A 13,715-nucleotide genomic window follows, 5' to 3' on the forward strand; every position below is an offset into this window, starting at 1 on the left:
CCTTTGAAACGCTCCAGCGGCTGCTTTCAGACAGAGGGCATAATGTAGCAATCACACCTTTGAGACAGACAATGGGGAAGCAATACGTATCCATTATTTACTTCAAAGTCACCTTTTGGCTGAAAGGTGACCGATTTTCTCTTGATTATAGAAGTCAAAGCTAACAGGCGACCTTGCTTTAAGTGCCTGTAATGGTAAACATTGACAAGTAACAACATTAGGTACACCGGTGCAATCTGATCAGCGTTCGCAAAGATAATACTCACTTTTGATTGACACGGTCAGAGAATGTTTAGTATGGTGGTTGTGGTTTAAAGTGGAGTACAACTCCGTTGCAATAAGAGCTGTCATAACATCGCGGACAAAAAAAGGGTGCGGGGATGGACAACTTAAATGATGGAGGAGGGCCACAAGTTTCGTCGGTGCTAGATGTATGACAAAAATGCCATTTGAAATATGTGCAGGGCGGCCCGGTGGGCCAGTGGTTAGCGCGTCGACCTCACAGTGCAGAGGTACCGGGTTCAATTCCAGCACCGGCTTCCCTGTGTGGAGTTTGCGTGTTCTTCCCAGGCCTGCGTGGGTTTTCTCCAGGTACTCCAGTTTCCTCCCACATTCCAAAAACACACTTGGCAGGCTGGTTGAACACTCCAAATTGTCCTTAGGTGTGAGTGTGAGCGTGGATGGTTGTTCGTCTGTGTGTGCCCTGCGATTGGCTGGCAATGGGTTCAGGGTGTCCCCCACCTACTGCCCGAAGACAGCTGGGATAAGCTCCAGCACCTCCCGCGACCCTTGTGAGGATAAGCGGATCGGAAAATGGATGGATGGATGGAAATATGTGCATACATGCAAAAGACGTGAGATTTTTCATCATAAAAAAAACATTTGAATCACTGTCCACTCTAATTGCCGCTGTCCTTGAAAGGGTTAATCTTGCTCTCACTGTTCGAGGCCAAATAAATGTGCACAAAATTGTATATGCCTGGCAAATCAATGACCTCTATTTAGTTTCAAGAGCAAAAATCAAGTGACCCCGATGTGAATGGGAGTTAAACGTTAATTTGTCGGCATTACTAAGTCGGTCATAAAGTTCAGCCCAACATACGACGTGGACAGTAAGAATGCAGATACGCAAACTACCGTTATTCCCAGAAAGGATGACGTCAAAAGAATTCGGGTCCATGACGGTAAACCTTACTCTCCGCGTTATCCCCATTTTCTCTTCCGCTGTAATTGCTCTTCATAATTAATCATGATAGGTATCCGTTACATATCAGATGTTTGGGCCAGCGCTTAATCCAATGATGTCCACTTTCAAGAGATAACGGAAGCCAGACAGCAAGGTTATCGTGACGGTGGGACACGCAAGAGATTGGAAATCACATTTTTTTTCTTTGTCTGTTGGAATTTCTTCCAAGAAATGGATACCGTCAAATTAGGCTGTGAACAAAACGAATCCCTTTAGCCTACATGGTCCAAGATGGTCAATGCAAAGCCGGTTTCTCATCAGATCCCATCAGATTGATGATCAATCACCCTTCACTGTGAAAAGCGACCAGTGCTCGTTACACGTTGAAGTGAACTCTCTCCTTTTTGGATTGGGGCACGCTCTGCCCTTTAAGAAATGGTTATCACATGGAGGGCAAAAGTGCTCTTCATTTCAAAGTCTTTATCGCCAGTGAGTCTTTGCCAAACAACATTTGGATTGACAAGTGATCGGTGCTGCTCAGTCCGCAGGTACTAATAGCATTAATGTCTTGCCGGCTCCACCGCTGTCTGTCTATGATAATCCACTTAGACACAATGAAACAGACTCAAAGTGACAACATGGGACCTTTCCAAAACAAATTATTCCAGCTATTTCATTACACTTTGTGCAAGGTGAGACCTCTTTCGGAAGGGAATCGTATTTTATTCTATTTACTATTTCATTTCGGAAGTGCGCATTCTAATGAGCGTGTAGCTGTCAACTTTGAGCTAAATGAACAGGCGAGACGTTTTCAGAGGGGAGCTTCACGTCGCAGATTGGTACCGTTATGCCGAGGATGATAATCGAACAGTGGAAACTAAACGGGAATGAACACGACATCCATTCTCAGATCAACCCGAAGGTAAACCCTGAAAACGACCCTCCTTCCATCTCAATCTGTTTCCACGCACAGAGTGTGTGACATGACGGCGTGTCTTCGTGCTCACAAACAGCGGGGGCAGGGGGTGTCTTTTTATGCAACTGCCTCACTTAGATTTATTATGCGAGTGCTTACGCCGCAGCTTTGTCATGCCAACAAAGCCGCTAGTCTACGATGGGTCATTTTACACCGGGGGCTGCTTGCTAGACTGAGTACACACATGGAAACGTATCGGAAAAGGGATTGGATTCATGGAGGTAAGAGACGGGATTAGGGCATGTCACTGCACTGTTTCCCAATGGTGTCCTCTTATATGTTATTCACTCTGTGTTGTTAATGACATCCGACATAGGGGGACTGCGTAAAAATCCAGCCTTTCAAAAGATTAGGAGGCTAATTTACATTTAATTAGCGAAATGTCCAAATTTTCAGGGGACACAAAATGTCAACACAGGAAAATAAATACATTATAGAAATAACAAAAGCAGTCATGGTCATCTTAAATTGTCCACGCAGAAGCAAACGATCCATCCTTTGCCACGCATGTGTGCACAACTCGAGGGAAGAGTGTACGGAGGATGTGTGAAGCAGGTCTTTGTGATTGGCTTTAGACATCGGTGTCAAAAGGGGCAGACTAAAAGGCACGACTTTGTCCTGGCTACAAGAAACAGCCGACACACAAAGAATGAGGCATCAGTTCAGATATTTAGTCTGGTGTACACCATATGAAGAATAATTGATCGATTCACTGGTCTACTGCAAGAAAGAGAGGCACCGCCGCTCGTTCCTGCCGACTGCTGTCAGGCTACTGAATAAATGCACCTGAAAACCTGGACTCTCCCCCACTCAGCCATTGTAAATAGCACAGCCACCTTATGCAGCACATACGCAGTTGAATATACTGCATGCTTGGATCTTATATTTTGTATTTTTATATTGCAATCTGTACTGCGTACAGTTCATTTTTTTGGAAAAATTATTTTGTGCATGCAAAATTCTACTTCTTCCCTCTGAACTTTGCTGCTGTACATTGCAAATTTGTCCATTGAGACAATAAAGGTTTTCTTATCTTATCTTACTAAATGAAACTTATTTGTAGAAGTCTTTAAAGTATTAAGCAACAAGTACAAAGACCTTTTAGACTGAACTCCTGCTTGCATATTTAGTAAAAAAAAAAAAAAAAAAATGGAAGAAATAAGACCCAATTTGGAGATTTAAAAAAATATATATTTTTTTGACTGTTACTGTTTAATGTATTTGTGAGAATTATATAACAAGGGCAAGGACACCCCTTCCCACAAAATTGGGGATCTTTTCAAAAATATCCTAAACCAACATGCTTCATTTTTGTGTGTGTGTGTGTGTGTGTGTGTGTGTGTGTGTGTGTGTGTTTTTTTTGTTTTTTTTGCATTACTCCTTCATGCCCGCAGTTTCCACGTATTGAAGTTACTGTGGCTCCAGCGTGAAGTACCGTGAATGCTATCTATTCAAGTGGACACCTGTCACCCACGTGTGCGCACGGGAAGCAAATCATGCAAAAGCTTCATGAAGCTCACATCACATCCATGTGGCTTATCTGCTATTCTTCTTTCGGAAACATCAGATAACAGAGGATTTTATTATCACGGTATATTAGAAACTGCTACTTGTTTTGCATCGACTAAATTTAGCTTCATCTTATCCGAAACATTTATATGTCACTTTTTTTTGTGAATGATTATCAGATTGACTTGTGACTGATAATGAACCATTCAAGGAATTTTGATCTGAAATTAAATAGTTCCAAAATGAGTTAAGTACGTGAACACTAAAAAAAAAATATATTGCAGTGTATTACAAGACACGAAATGAATAATCGTTTTAACCAGCATAATATTGTTTACTTTGTATTATATTTAACTTTGACATAGGATGTATAGCAATCCCAAATTCAATTAACGGTACTGGTAATTGAACTGATGTCTTATCGACTTTCTGATTTTTACTGGGTGAGGAAATTAAATAATACAAACGAGATCTGCATCACATGGTTCTATTGCCTTATAAGGAGAAATGTTGTGCTCGAGTGAACAAATATGATTAATTTCCTGATCAAGTGCTGCCAATCAACTTGGATTATGCATAAGCAACTCACTATTTCGAGTGTACTAATGGGATGGCCAAGGGATTAACCCATAACATTTTAGTGAAAATCCGCATAAAGGTGCCGAACCAGGATTTTTTTTTCCAGTTTGATACACCTTGCTTTTGCTTAAAAAAAAAAAAAAAAAGTCTTCGTCCCCATATCAATGCAGTGTACCATTTAGCCCTTGTCGGAGAGTCATTCTGGATTGCTCATCTATTCTTGGTGTCTGCTCAGTGGCTCATTTGCAAATAAAATCATTACGATTGTTTAACATGTACGCAAATCCCTATCTTTGAGCCTTTTACTCCCCAAAAAAGCAAGACCTGTAAGTCTTTCAAAGGAAAAGTACCACTGCATGGCTTCACTTCCACTGAGATGAGTTGATCTTAGTATTTAACAATGTGGGTTAAACCGCACACAATCTGGAACAAATCCTCAGTGCACAGACACACACACACACTCCCCCCGCCGCACACACACACACACACACACACACACACACACACACACACACACACACACACACACACTTAACACTTGGCCTCAAGCTGGGAGAGCGCTACCACACACTGAGAGTCACATGAAACGAGAGAAGGATATAAAGAGAAGACGGAGGGAGAAGTGCTGTGACATTCAATCAGGTTTGGGATTATCTGCCAAACATCACGCTTGTCTTTCTATTTTCCTCCTGTATCTGATGGCAGGGCCACGTTACCTTTTTCTACATCATAAATGATTAGCGCTGGTGCCGAAGCTTCTTCGTCTTGTCCTGTTCCTCTCATTGGCTCTTTGTCTGAAGACATCCCCGCTATGCCCCAGAGAAGTAACAAGTCGTTCATCCACATGAACCTACGGTGGAGGAGGGAGAAAGCAATTACAATCTGTTCCTTAATCCCCAGCAGTTTCAAAACGTCCAAGATTTAGCTTGTCTTTGCTCACCTTGTATCTGTGCGTGTGAGAGAAAGAGCGAGAGGGAGAGAAAGAGAGAGAGACAGAGAGAGTGCTAATCAGGATAGAGTGAACAGGGATCACGTCCACCTTTCAAAGATCGGGATAACACATTTAATTAATCCAATCACACACACTTGAATCTCCATTCAGAGAGAACAGAATTGTTGAAAAGCACAGTTTCTTTTCTTGTTTTTCCTTTTTAAAAAAAGGCGGGCGACAAAAGAAGAGTAGAGGGATGAAGGGTGCCGAGCGGGTGTGAAGTGATGTGATGGAAGGAGAAGAAGAAGAAGAAGAAGAAGGAGAAGAAGAAGAAGAATAAGTGGCAGAGGGCAGGTGTTGGCCTTGGATTATTCCCCACCTTCAAGCAGAGGAATTAGACATGGCGGTGGGCGAGGAAGGCTGATAGTTTTAACAGAATGGAGTCCAGATAAGGAGCAGAGAGGGCCCGGTGGAGGGAGAAGTTAATTACCTGAGCAGAGGGCATGCAGCGAAAGGTGATTGGAATGAGGGATGGGGAGATATCTCACATGGCTTCCCCTCTACAGCCCCGGATGCATACAGAATCAGACATTTAATGGAGGCTTGTTGGTCCTCGCAACACCACAGAGCACCTTGGAATATTTAACAGGAATCAAAGAGACATGAGCCCTCCCACGGAGCCTCACAAAAGCAGGTGTGAGGCATAAGGCATGCTGTGCAGCAATCATGACAAATAATTGCAGGTGATGTTTTTTGTTTTTTTTTTAAACATTCACCAGACACAGCATTAGGTACACCTGCACATTCATCCATCATTTGAGAGCGACAACCGGAAATGTTTGCCGTGTACGGCAATATTAGCCGGCTCATGAGCATTAAATTAAACTGTTAAGCAGTCATTCAATAAAACCCATTTCGGGAGTGTCTCAGCACCTTATTATTTTGCTGTTGGCCTCGGACGCCATCCTAGCATGAAGGGAGTTAGCAAACCTGGACACTGAACCAATGAGATGAACCCTCCCGGGTTAGCTAAGTGCTAGCTAGAAGGTACGAAAGATCGTGGATGGATTTAAAACAACAAAAAGGAGAAATAAAACCCATCCTGGGTTCTGTCACGAGCCAGGGTACAGTGAGGGATGCGTGAAGTGAGAGTAAGTTATTTTAAACTAAAAAGGACAGTCTCTCCGTAGGATGATACAGTGCTGTGTCGGTGTACACTCAAATAAAGTGCTTTGGACAATGTATGGTATAGATAAAGCACTGTCGAGGTGCAATTGATGCGGTGCAATTGTTCAAATTAAAATATTTTTTGGGGACTATGACATGTTTTTCGACAAAAGTACAAATAGTAACCTATTTGAGCTGATTCGGAACTCATTCGTGAGTTGACACCAATAGCCAATGGGAGAGTCTGTGCTCTAATGAACACAGCACTGAACAACTTTTGTAAAAGGATCAGTACTTTAAACACTTCAATGTCGGTCAAACAGACTCAATTTTGCAGCGGCTGTGTGGAGGTGTAGCTGAATAGCTCTTCAGTCTGGCTTGTTCTTAGTGGTCCAAGTTTTGCTTGAAAAATAAAGCTCTTAGATATTACCGTTACAAACGTTATTGCAGAGAGACCAGACGCAGGTTGGCTTGCAACGGGCTAGTCAGCTAGCGGTCAAGTATTAGCTATAGCCTTTAGCAAATGGCTGCCACAACTAGCCGGCTGTGTTACGTCGGCTTCATCCATTCACCTCAGTACTTCTTGCGGGATGCCCGAGGCCGGTTAGTCTCGAGAATATCGCTCGTCGGTGTTCGAGCTGTTTGTAGGAGTCCTGTATAAGCATGCCCAAGGACACGCCAAGTTGACGGCTGGAGGTGAATGAGGTCCCGGTGCGCGGAACAGTAAACCGCACTCTTGGAAATCCAGTAAAAGGTCACGGTGAGTTTTTCAGATCTCCCGAGAACTTTGCCGTCGTGTTATCGTTGAGTGCAAGCAGAGAATTTCTCCTCCACATAAAAGCGGCAAGAAAAATAAGAACAAAACTCTCCGTCTGGGAAGATGTCACAGACGTGTCTTACATGCAGGCACTATTTATCACAAGACTAAAGAGGAGTGTGCATTGATTGAAAGAAGCTAATTACACGACTGTATTTTTAAGGGCACAGCAGATGTTTGTGAGCATTCAAAACACTATTAACGTTTTTGTGGATTATCGTTTGAGGTCATAGTTCAAAGTTTAAACTATTAACACGGGTAATTGTACAGTTAGCAGGTTCGTTCACGTTTACCTAATGTGACCGGGGAAGATAGATATTGTTTGTGAGTATCAAAAGAGGAATGCAGGATGCGAGAAAGGAAAGGACACGAGAGGGGAAAGGCAAAGCAGCGTTCCGTTAATAGAGCAAACTTCAGAGCCAAATTACTGAGGCGCCGCCGAGATAGCGATCAGAGCGCGGCCATGCACCCTGAGTCTGTTAACGCAGCGCTCGCTACATTTACATCACCATCATTACAAGCCTTATCACTAACATCATTCAAAGCAGCACATGAAGTGCAGAGAAAAGCCGAAATGGAGCACATTAGTTCACATCATGAGAGGTGAGTTGCTGGTCAGGTCCAAAACTGCTGGACGAAATCAGAAAAAGAAAAAAAAAAAAAACGTACATTGTGTGAGGCTCCTTTCAAATGAGGAACTGGTAAGGGCCGAGAGCCTTCAGTGATTGGTCCCCGCAGACCGGCCCCGCGGCTCATTCGTTGGCTGGACTGTAATTTTGTTAAGGGCATGGGTTGCTTCCTGTGCTGGCTAAACATGTCTGTGCAAATGAGGTTTGCGATGCCTAAGGGAAGCGGTTTGAATGAAAGGGGTGGCGGTGAGGGGCTTCTGGTAATGGAGCCAGTTGAACAGGGGAAGGAGGGCGGACAGGGACGCGGAATGAGGAAGCCGGGGCCGAGGTAATGGAGGTTCAATGAAGTGGAGATGCAGCAGCATCAAAGTTGCATTAGCTTTGATTAACGGGTCCTGCTTTGAGTTTCAGCCCGAACATTTCCAGACGTCAAACAAAGCTGACCCCGGCGAGCTGAGGGCTGTGTTCTCGCCGACCCCGCGGGTCACCGGCAAAGCCTAATGTCTCACACGAAGCAGAAGAAAAACAAACGGAGCAGCAGCCGTCAACATCCAAGAGAGCTTTGACTCAGAAGGAGAGATGCGCATCCTTAACTTTGTAAGTATTCAGTTAGAAATATCATGAGTGGAGCCTTCATGCTTAAATACAAATTGGTTCTTGCTCCAATTCTCATTCATTTTGATTTGTAGAAACCATGGGAAATATTGAAATCAGAAACAACATTTCAAGCTAAAGGGGGAGTTTACAATTTTCAATCATCAATGTTGTTGTATTTCTTCAAAGAGTCATTATGGCTTGACAGTAGACACGTTAAAAATGATCTGTGAAAAAAAAAATCAGCTGTCTCTGACTGGCCCTCGCAGAGACCATGAAGTCAAAATAAAACATTTTATTTTGAAGGTTAGTCTGCCATTTTATGTGCCCACATGTGGATATTGTTTCAAATGAGGTAGCGAGCCAGAGCTACGACTTGTTGACAACTTAGAGATGTTTTTGCTATATTTAGTGACTTTTCCAACCCATTTAGCACCAGTTTTTGGAAAAGAAAATCAACAACAACAATAACAACGGTCCTAATGTGAGCAACATTCTTACTTCCTGCATGTGGAAAGAAGAGGGCCAAAAGGATTTGTATTCAAATCTACCGTTTTGACCGACCACACGTATCGGATGTATTGTAAGTCATCACTGTATCATTATACATCACTGTCAATAAAATTATACTTATCTCAATATTTGTATCTATAAATTGTATTTCCTAATTGAATAATATGTACCATATCTACATACGTAGCATTTTAAACATGAAACGTGTCAATATCCTTTTTCTCAGTCCATTCAAATGAATGTCGAACATATTCAAGAACAAAAGCTGAGGTTGGCATGTTGTCTTGGCCCTCGGCAAGCGTTCCAGTTTCTCATGTGGCCCCTTTGCTAAATCAATTGCCCGCCCCTGATTTAGTGTCTCCAAAGAACTCAAGAATGTCGGGAGTAAGCCCAAGTACCCAGAGAAAATTAAAAAAAACAAAAAAACAGAAGAACAGGCAAACTCTTCAAAGGACCCACACCCAGCCTTTGCTTGAAGGCTGCTGCAACTTTTTGTCTTCATGAATATAGTACGCTACATACTGGATAAGGGTGATTCCAACTCAACGATAATCAAAAGGTCCTAATCGTGGTGAAATCCAACTTATCAATTTAACAAGTTTCACTGTGATAGTTTACCAAGAGCTCGAGAATAAGAAACCGCCTTTCCTATTTTGCTCAAAAAGAAAAACATCATATCGAGTCCTCCATCTCAGTTCCATTCCATCCAAATGATGTTATGTCAAAAACAATGACAGTTAGTGGCCCCCAGGAGCCAGGTATTTCCCCCAGGACCCTTTGCTACTCCACCCTCTCTCGGCCACTCTCCCCTCCACGGGCTCCAATGGCCCCTTGCAGGCTCCTAATCGGATTGGTCACAAGTTAACTCCATTACGGCGGAGCAGCGAGGCCACTTGATGCGCTCGAGTTGTTGGCAGTAATTTGCTCTTATTAGCAGCTTTTACTGAGAATAAGAGCCGCCGCGTAAACAACCTTCTAAGTAGCATTTTGGGTGTGGTTGGATTCTGTGTTTGTTTGGACAATCGTGTCCATAAAAGGGTGTTTGTTTCAGTGGAGGGGGGTAAGGGGAGGGGGTGGAGGGGGGTCAATATGTTGAGTCAAATCTAATCAGGGGACGCAGGAGTCGTGCGGGGCAGTTGGTGTCAGAGGGTGGAAGTGTCGGATTACCCCAGAAGTGCTGCGGTAATAGAAGCGGGAGGCTGAAGTGTACAGTCATCACAATAATACAATTTGTAAGCAGCGCGCGTGCACACACACACACACACAAAGACACACACACACACACACACAAACAAAATAATAACTACATGATGCAGACAAGTACCAAGGAGGAGATACAGTAAAAGTACCAGGCATTGTGGTTCTGTTTTTTTTTTTTTTTTAATCACAGGGTAGTGTAAATAGTGTTTAGGCTGTGTAAGCTATAGTAATTGTGTGACATCAGACCAAAAAGAAAAAAATGGAACTCACCGGGATGCTTTAAACAGACCACACGCCACTACCTGAGGAGATATGGTATGTTTTGTTGTTGTTGTTGTTTAACAAGAGTGAGTCGCTTCCATTTTCAAGGACATAAAAAAAAAAATAATAATAATGAAAGCACAAAAATGAAAAGAGGATGTTGTGATTTGTGAAGCTTTGTGTGAACCGTGACAAAACCTGGATCTGTTTGAATGTTTTCGACATTTCAATCAACTAATCTTATCAAATAGCTTTCATTTCGAAAAAGGTAAATGAAAGCCATTCAGTTTCATTTGCATGGGACATGCAGTGACTCATATATAAATATTTCAAATGATTCCAAACTTTTTGGGACAGCCTCTAGTTTGAGAGGAAACAACTCTGGCCTCGGCGGAACTAAAAAAAACAGGCAGTAACCCGACAACAAGCATAAAGTACTTCGGTGGAGGTTCTTTTCTGACTTAAAAAAAAAATCTGATACTTTTGTCCAGTTTATAGCAAGTAGTAATAATTTGGCTTTAGCTTTTATCCAGGAACATAAAGTAGACAGGGGAGGCAGCTCCAGGTCTCTACAGGAAGCAATAAGCTCACCCACGATAACAATCTGAGTGAAGGGAAAAGGGAGGTGGGGTGGATTGGGGACCGGCGGCTGACAGAGGAGCATTTCGGTCTTATCCCACTACACTTCAGGCTGGTTATTTCTCCTGTTTAACCCCAAGAAATGCCCGTCAACTACTTGCTCGGCTGGAATTGGATGAAAAAGGTGGCGGAGATGAGAAACATCCTGACAGTCCATCTGCGAGAGAGTGGGACGATCTGTGCGCATGAGGTGACAATGGCATCCCAACCCCATCTATCAGCCACGGGAACAAAATTGCCACGAGGGAAAAATAAAAGGAAATGTCTGGCCTCTTGTGCTCATGTTAAGTCAACCTCAGTTTGCCCGCTTCCCTCTCTCGGGTCTCACTGAAGAAAAGGAGAATGGTTTCCTGTCATTCAATCTTCAGTCGCACAAGGAAAACATATTATTTCTTACAATTGGTACAATTTGGTCAGTTTGTTGTGGGAATAACAGATCAGCGTGGAACTGTTTTTAAGCAGCCTTCTTTTGGGATGCAGCACAACATGACAGTTAGTTTAATTGGATGACAGGGAAACAAAACACTTCCACGCGCCAACATTTTGGGAGTGGGAAAATGTGCCTTTCATCTTATAACAAACGTCAAGAAGAAAAGAAAAAAAAAGAAAAACTACAATAATGCTGGATGTCCTCCATTGTTGACTTTCTTGCACGTCTTCGCTGACTCCCTCAGTCGGTTAAAATTGTGTCACACTGTTACAATGTCATCCACTCACTTGCATTTTGAATGACAGTTAGGGTCCCATAGGAAGACGATGGATTCATTCGGAAGTACGCCGATTTTCAATCTTTCAAATTCGCCGTGTCCAGATTCTTATTCCCCCCTCCCTCTGTGTTCACCTGTTGGAGCCAACATTCCGGCACATTCCAAGCATCCCACAGAAAAAGCATGGTGAGAGGGCCAGGAACTGGCTGTGGCTCTGCTTGTCAACAGCCGATCTTTTTGAGAGTGAGTTTTTTTTTTTGCTCATTGACTTCAAGCACTCAGTTCGAACACTAACAATACAATACAATACAATACATGCTGATTTATATAGCCCTTTCACAACAGCGGCAGCTGTAACAAAGCGCTGTTTTGTTACACCAACTAACCCCTGTTGGGTCCTTGTTTGAAACTGACATTAGTATAAGAATAGAATTCACAACACAGACCACGCTAATATAACGATAAATATGCTAACAGTGGTGCCAGCTAGCTCACAAGGTCAACAAAAATGGCATGCTAACGATGCTAAGGGCTAGCTCACAAGAGAAACTGAAACTTGAATCGAATGATAATTTGTCAATTACAGTTTGAAGCCGCTGTTTTTCTGGCCACCGATGTAGTTGTATGTACAGTCGAGCAAAATTTCCGTATGTCATGAAGTCATCTGGTGAAGAATGCAGTCATTTTGCTAAGCGAGACGCAGCGGAAAAAAACAAGACAACAATCTAACTGCATCCATGCAATGGAAGTGTGTGGCATGTATCCAACAGCAATGAGCCTAAGTGTTGTTGATTCACTCTTCCCTACTTTGTTGTCTAGAGAACAAACGGTATGATCTAAGATGGGCGAAGATGAGTTACATCTGGGCAACCTATTGTATGACTCCGTAGTGGTACATTTAGCTCACTATCACACAATCCAATTAGATTTCAGACATTTACTGAAATGGTCGTCTCGGGAGATGATGTCATATTTTCGCATTCATGTTCAGACAGCAGAAGCCTCAATTCCCCATGAATGTAAAGTACCACAGATCAAATTCTCAGATTTCTGTCTGGCCACCTCGGTTTCATACCACAACCAGCTTTGAGCAATGTAGCATTTCATGCGCTAACAGAACTGTCATGTGAGTTGGAGCAGGAGGGCGGCGCGGGGGGATTCAGGAGTGTGGCGAGTGTCACCATTCATGAATGGCCCTCATTGAGTCCATTTCAAAAAGGCCTCCATCTATCAGCCAAGTGGCACATCCATGCTCACCATTCAGCTGTCCGCATCGGGTTCCACATGCTACTGAGCATGCCAGCTTAATGTTGGAGAGACCCCACCAAAGCACAAGGTATACGTACAGCCAACCCTATTGATGAGACTCCATTTTGATTCAGGGGGTACACTTCTGTGCTGCTGCAAATGGGGTAAAAAGAGAAAATAAAGCCATCCAACCATTTTATACAGTCCTCATCAGGGTTGCGGGTAAGCCGGAACCCATCCCAATTGAATCCCTTGACTGGTCGCCATATCCATGTATGGTAATATTTATCCGTGTACAGTCTGAAAGAGTCAATCCAACAGGTATGTGTGCAACATGAAGATTAGTGCAATGACTTCCTGTGTGCCAGCTTTGAAGCTGAAAAACAGCATCTAAGCAGTCACAGGTCTGAGTGGATCAAGCCATGTGACAGAATCAGACGTTCCGGAAATGTTTCCTGCCCACCAGCACTCGGCTAAACGTCGCCCGCCAACTTCTGAGAGGCCGTGCCGGCGCACCGACGCACCCTCTTGGTGGGATCGCTTTTGTGTTTGCGCTGCAATTATGCACGCTCCCTCTTCTCAACCGTGCCCCCCCTCTGCGACCTCGGGGTGAGGGTCAACGTGCAAGACGTCCTCTCGGACACACGCACAATGGAAGTCCATCCAAAGCACACTCAGAGCAGCCTGCAGCTCTGTGCATGTGGAACAAACTACAGCGTGCTATTAACACAACACACACACACACACACACACACACAC

The 13,715-nt window shown here is 43.4% G+C and overlaps 1 protein-coding gene across 1 annotated transcript in view; it reads right to left on the reverse strand.

Annotated features, from left to right (window-relative positions):
* Positions 1-2,638: 2,638 nt before the first annotated feature.
* The window catches only part of eefsec (eukaryotic elongation factor, selenocysteine-tRNA-specific), a 56,697-nt gene continuing 45,620 nt past the window's right edge, over positions 2,639-13,715 (reverse strand). The window contains exons 7-8 of the transcript XR_002169523.1: positions 4,967-5,100; positions 2,639-2,784 (exon numbers count right to left, since the gene is read on the reverse strand). The gene's annotated coding sequence lies outside the window, so the exon portion shown is untranslated. The remainder of the gene's footprint in view (positions 2,785-4,966; positions 5,101-13,715) is intronic.

The sequence above is a fragment of the Hippocampus comes genome, unplaced genomic scaffold, assembly GCF_001891065.2.
Source record: "Hippocampus comes isolate QL1 unplaced genomic scaffold, H_comes_QL1_v1.1 scaffold68, whole genome shotgun sequence".
NCBI lineage: Eukaryota > Metazoa > Chordata > Actinopteri > Syngnathiformes > Syngnathidae > Hippocampus > Hippocampus comes.